Source organism: Pyrgilauda ruficollis, unplaced genomic scaffold (genome assembly GCF_017590135.1).
Source record: "Pyrgilauda ruficollis isolate IOZ18807 unplaced genomic scaffold, ASM1759013v1 scaffold14, whole genome shotgun sequence".
Taxonomy (NCBI): Eukaryota; Metazoa; Chordata; class Aves; order Passeriformes; family Passeridae; genus Pyrgilauda; species Pyrgilauda ruficollis.
Window position 1 is genome coordinate 11,818,433 of NW_024512543.1, and position 6,000 is coordinate 11,824,432.

Sequence of the window (6,000 nt, forward strand, 5' to 3'; positions counted from 1 at the left end):
AGGGTAGGGGTGCCAGGCAGGGATAGAGGGGAACATGTACAAGAAGTTGTTTTGCCTAAGACATCTGAATTTGCTTAGGGGAAAGATGGTCCTGCTGATTTTACTCCAGTACTCAGATGAAGAAGGCTGATATTGAGTTTAACCTCCTCCTACTACTGGGAGCTGTCCTGAAGACAGATGTGACTAATGAGGTTCTGTTCATTATGCTTCACTGCACTGTGCTTGCCTTCTTTTGCTTTCTGAACAATGTGTGTTCCCAGTTCTTAGAGGGGAAGAGCCAGTTTCCGTGACGTGGAGTTTTAAGTGCATGCCGTGCCAGAATCAGGCTTTGTGAGTTAACAGGTCATATACTTATTGCTACATGCATCTATGTGTAGCAATAAGTATATGACCAGTTAACATAACTGGTATACGTTGGCTACATATGTCTACATGCATCTGTTTTGAGACTAAGATTCAGCAAGTAAAACAAAGCTTTGTGAAATAGAAAGAATTTTACACAAAAAAATATTTCTCTTTTATTTCTTCTACAAAAGAGGTTTGGTGAATCAAATACAAGATTGAGATTGTTGACTGTTATTTTTTCTGAAGCTGGAATTAACTTAAACTGTCAGCTTTAAGTTCTTTGATGAACCCAGACAGGACCCAAGAAAATCCAGTATCACTAATTATCCATTCAGAAGGCCAGTGTGGCTGTGGGTAGGCATCATTTATCAGGGGCTTGCTGGATACGTATTTGTCAGGAAGAATTTATGGCTTCTAGGTGCCTCTGTGGGCTTCTGCTCCTGAAAAGAGGGCTGGAGAGCAGACAGAGACTACTCTGAGACTTGGAGGAGCCACAGATTGGCTCAGGCTGGCAGAAACTGTGTGGTGTTGGGCTGAGAGCACTGTGCTGCAGGCCCGGGAAAGTGGCACTCTGGAAGTAGGTGGCCAAGGCTGGACCCGTCAGGCGCCTTCACAAGTCATCTAGTCCTGTTGTCACTGAGCGGTAATGCAAATCAGCCCCAGAAAGAGATGAAATGACAATGCCTGGTCTGACAAGGGTTGCTCTGGCTGGTGGCTTCCCTTTGCAGTAGTATGAATAATATTTGGGGAATAAAGACCTATTATTCACTCCTAGTTTTGGAGAGTGAGGTCTATGAATGCTGATATAGTTCAATAATCCATCAAAATCTTTTAAACATGCCCAGAAACATGGAATGCAAGACAAACAATTGCACATGCAGAAAGACAGACCATGAAGTTTGCTAAAAGTTAATTGTGTACCCACTGGCATGCAGTTATAGGGAGGAGACTGCACCATTTTCCTCTCCAAATGGAAAAAATCAGAGAGACAATTCAATTAATACTGCAACTTCTTTTAATAGCTACTGATTTTAAGCCATTTCAGTAGCATCCTACAAGTCAATGAGGCCATAATCTAGCTCCTGAAGGGGAGAACTTGGAAGACAAGTAAGACAGTGAAACACAAGCACTATGCCTGGTGTGAAAAACTTTACATGGGGCTGTGCAAATAATTAATAATTGACTTCTTGGTTTGCTTGCTGAATTATGGGGGAGAGGGGAAAGGTGGACCAGCAGCAGTGAGAATAGAAAACCAATTTACTTGCTTGTTGATCCAATTGGATCAACACAAAATGAATGAAGAATACGATTTCTTAGGTGATTTTCCTCAAAAAGTAGTTAAAAAGCAATAACAACAAAAAATCCTCCTTTTGGAGGTATTCTACACTAGAAAAGCTTTGACTAGACAACAAAGAGCATGGCGTGGGTGGTTAGGACATTCATTTTGGATTGAGCCATTTTACAGCTGCTTCTCTGCCGATGGCCTTCTGTTATCAAAAGCACAATGGAACAACTTCAGAAAAACAAGTTCTTCTAAGCTTTAAACCACTGGTCAGAACAAATACATTATCATCTTCTGGAGTTTGCAAAGCTGCCACTGAAATGGTTTCCTTGTTTGGAGAATGATATCTGTGTGGGGCTATTTATTTAGTGATACTGCTTTTTGCTAAAGAAACCAGCATGTTTTCTGTACATAGTAGGAGAGAAAGCTGGAGAGAATTAATTTTACTCTTGAATTGAAGCGTTTCCTAGATTATAATCATATTTAGAAGGAGCGGGAAATTCAGGGCCCAACAGATAGATTTTTCAGAAAGTCCTTTGGTGCTTTGAACATCTTAGTTCAGAGGTCTTGTCTGGAACGACTCTGATTTGGCCATAATAAGATGCCTATCTGGAATTTTTTAAGTAGGACCTCAATGAATTCCTTCATCAGCCTGACCTTTCTTTTTTAGCTTGATCATGCTCAAAGTTGATCTATCTTGAACTTTCATTTACAACTCAATGTCAAGCAAGACTTCTGATAAATCAGAAAGCAAGACTTCTGATAAATCAGAATGCTGAAAGCATTCTAAAAATTCTCCTTCTTCCTTTTTTCCTGGTTCTACATCTTTCCTGGACCCCCAGAGTGCCCAAGCAGAAGAAGCAAGAGCCAGACATTTCACAAACTCTTTTTTCCAGGAGATTTCTTGACCCATTACAATAGGCTTAAGTGAATAAAATTACTGCGATGAACTAGAATAAGAACTCAGATCCAAATCCTGCTTTTCATGGTGCTTGAGCCACTAAGTTGAATAATTGTTTTTCTGATGGTTTAATGCTTTATGGAAGACATGGCAATTATCCACAATTTTTACAGATATTCAGAGTATCTTTCATTTAATAAAGATACTTTAGCTTTTCACACACATTTTAAAGCATTGTTCATTCTGTTTAAAACAGGGTACAAAAGTTTAAAACTGACAGCTAATTGAAAGTGTGTATAATGAATTGCTCCTTAAAAGGAAAGCCTGCATGATCTTGTCTAGGGATGGCTGCTCTCTGCCATCCCATGCCATGTTCATGAAAAGCTCTAAAGCAGTCACACTGGAAATAAGTAGTTATCAAATCAGTGGTGCACAGAGGGGTTCACAGGTGATGTTTACCTTCTCAGAGAAACTAAGTTCATCTCCTTTACACTGCTTCTCTCTTTCTTTCCTTTTCTTCTCCCTCTAATCTACATAGAAATGCACACCCTGTTTACAAAAGATTAATCCTTTCTAAGGGAATATTTTTCAAAATGAGGCATTAAAAGAATGTAAAAATTCCACAAAAATTCCATTTTCATGGGTGTGATTCTTAAGTGAAGTAGAGATCTAGAAAAGGAGACATAGTTTCCAGGCGTCTGCCTGTGTCATCTCAGCCTTTGTTTTCCTGAATTCTAATGGATTCAGTAATCTTAGATTTTGTTTGCACTGGAATAAAAAGTTCTGAATTTCATGATCAGGCATATCAGGGAGCAAGTCTTAAACCATCACACAATTATCCATCAGCCTATGTGTGTATGCACAGACACAGACACACACACACACAATAACTTTTTAAAATTTATATAACTGCAATTTTGGGATTATGCCCTAGTCAATTCCTATTGATGAATTGATTTTCTGCTATTCCGAGGCTATGTAGATTGATCTTGAAATAACCAACGAATCTAAGGTTATTTGTTTGGAACTCAAGAACATGAGGAGCCTTGTTTGCAGATAACAAGTAGTTTATCCTTCTAATTGTCTTCTTAAAGGTACTATATAATGTCACTGGATTGAAGAATTACATAATTTTGAAAGGAGCTAGTATGATTCATTGGTGCTGCTATTTTAAGTGGTATGGCACAGCACTCTGCAAGTCCTAGGATAGAGCTTACAAAAGGTTTGTTCCCAGCCTACAGCTGACATATATTTTTAGACTTCATAAAATTCAGTATTATCTTTTCCAGAATAAGAGGTGGTTAAAAAACCATACTTGATTGAATTAGCATGGTGTGTGAGGAAAAATGAGGATGCATCTTTAATCTTTACATGTTTGCTCTACATAAATGAGAATTCTTGTGTATTAAGGTAGTGTTTGTGGAGAACCATATCACAGCCTGATGTATACATAGGTTAATAGTCCTTCACAGTAGGGTTAGCAGCCTTAAGGAGAAAGTTAAAAGGGGAAGTGACAGTGCTTTCATGGAGCTGGCTGCAGAATAGATTGCAAGCAGGCAAGCAGGGAATTTTAAAGATATTGAAAGATACTGTGTAATAAATAGGATATGAAAACCTTAATATGTGTCAGGATTTTTTCACAATAGTTACGATAAAGACAGTTTCTCTTTTGGGAAAACTCACAGCTGTGGAAACATTTGTAACAGCATCAAGAACATTTTTTCTTAAGCAGTACTGTCTTGCAGCATACGCTCATCAGATCTTGTTAGATAACTAGACTCAGTCAGGGAGTATTTGACTGAGGAGGCCCAGAAAGAACTTTTACAGCTGAATGGATGTTAGAAATCTGTAGGTGGCATTTTCCTTCTGACACAGAATCAACTGAGTGGTAGAAAAGTTGTTGTACCTTAGCAAAGTCTACAAGGGTTCTCATTACAGAAAACGTACTTGATTTGTGGGAGGATAATTGTACCATGCCAAATTTCGCTTTGGGTAATTCAGGTGAGTCTATTCAGCTTTATTTGGTGTTTTCAATGTTCTCCTTTGCTTCCTTTTCTATGAAGCTTTCCAGCTTTCCTTTAGGTTCCTATGGGCACCCTCCAGTAGTGGGTTTGTCGTGGCAAACAAAATAATAATTATATATTTTTTTAAGTTTGTAAACATAACCTAGGCCCTATGTAGACACTGGTGGTATAAACCTAGCTTTGAATCAACTGCTTGAATATAAATGGTGAGGTGGAGAATCTCCAGCTAATAAGGAAGGTGACAAAAGCCTTGCATTTTTCCGATAGTGTCCATTAAAGGGCATTGTTCTCCTGTGGTTACAGGCACATACGTATTGTATTCACTGCTGTATAAACATGAATACAAAATACAAACACCAGAGGATTGTCATATAATTAGAAGAATCTTTGTGTACCTGTTTGATTCATGTAGAATCTGTTTCCACTCGTTGGCTCAGACAGAATTTGCTGAACTGACTCCTGAGGATGAATAACAAAATTCATGTTTCAGGAACCAGTGTTTCATATAACTAAGAAATGGTTTTGAAAGAGGCCGAATGAAGAATTGATGACAGGAAAATGGAAATCTAGGTGACAAAAACCATTAGTGTGTATAAGCTGGATTCTGCTGCCTTCAGCTAAAATTTTAGTGTTCAGTCTTTGTTAAAAACTAGATTGCTTGCTCCTAAGAGAGAAGATTTTCCCATTCTCCTCGCAGTGACACTTGAGTTTAGCACTTGCAGCTAAATAGCTAATTGCTTTTCTCAAAATAATAAAACATGCATTGGCCAAAGACAGGCTTTACTGAAAAAGAAGGCAGGAAGGCTTGTTATTAAAATTTAATATGAAATCATTATGAAGAATATGTATAGTTTTATAATTTATTTATGTGCTTACTTCTAAGCTAAAGTATTGCAACCAAATGGATTTGAACTGGGAGAAAAATACTGATGTATTTTCTTTTTGAAAATCTTTGCAGTCTCTTGGCAAGTGTTTTTTTCCTTTTCTATGTTCTTTCACTTTTTCTCAAAATCACAAGGTGCTTTCTTCAGTTTTCAAATAAAAAGTTTGAGCATTTCTTTTAACAAAACATCACTCAGTAGGACTTTCACTTCAAATACTGTAATTTCTGCTGTGACTCACTGTGTTCAGCTTTGCTAAACATAGCTAACACAGTAATCCTGTGGCTGGAAACCATGTCCTAAGGCAGGGAGCTGGCTTTGATGCCTCCAAGCTGCTCCAGCCCAGTCATCTTGATTAGACAATTCCCAATGTAATTAGGCTGCACCTTAAGCTGGATGACTTAGAAACCAGGACTGATGGAAGCACATATACTGCAAAATCTCCATGCCTACATGGGTGATGTCTGCTGGAGTCCTTATGAAACAAAGTTAGTCCTCAGTACAAAGAGAATCATGTTACTGGCTGCAAACTATTTAAACTGGAAATTCCTATTCTTTTTAGGCACT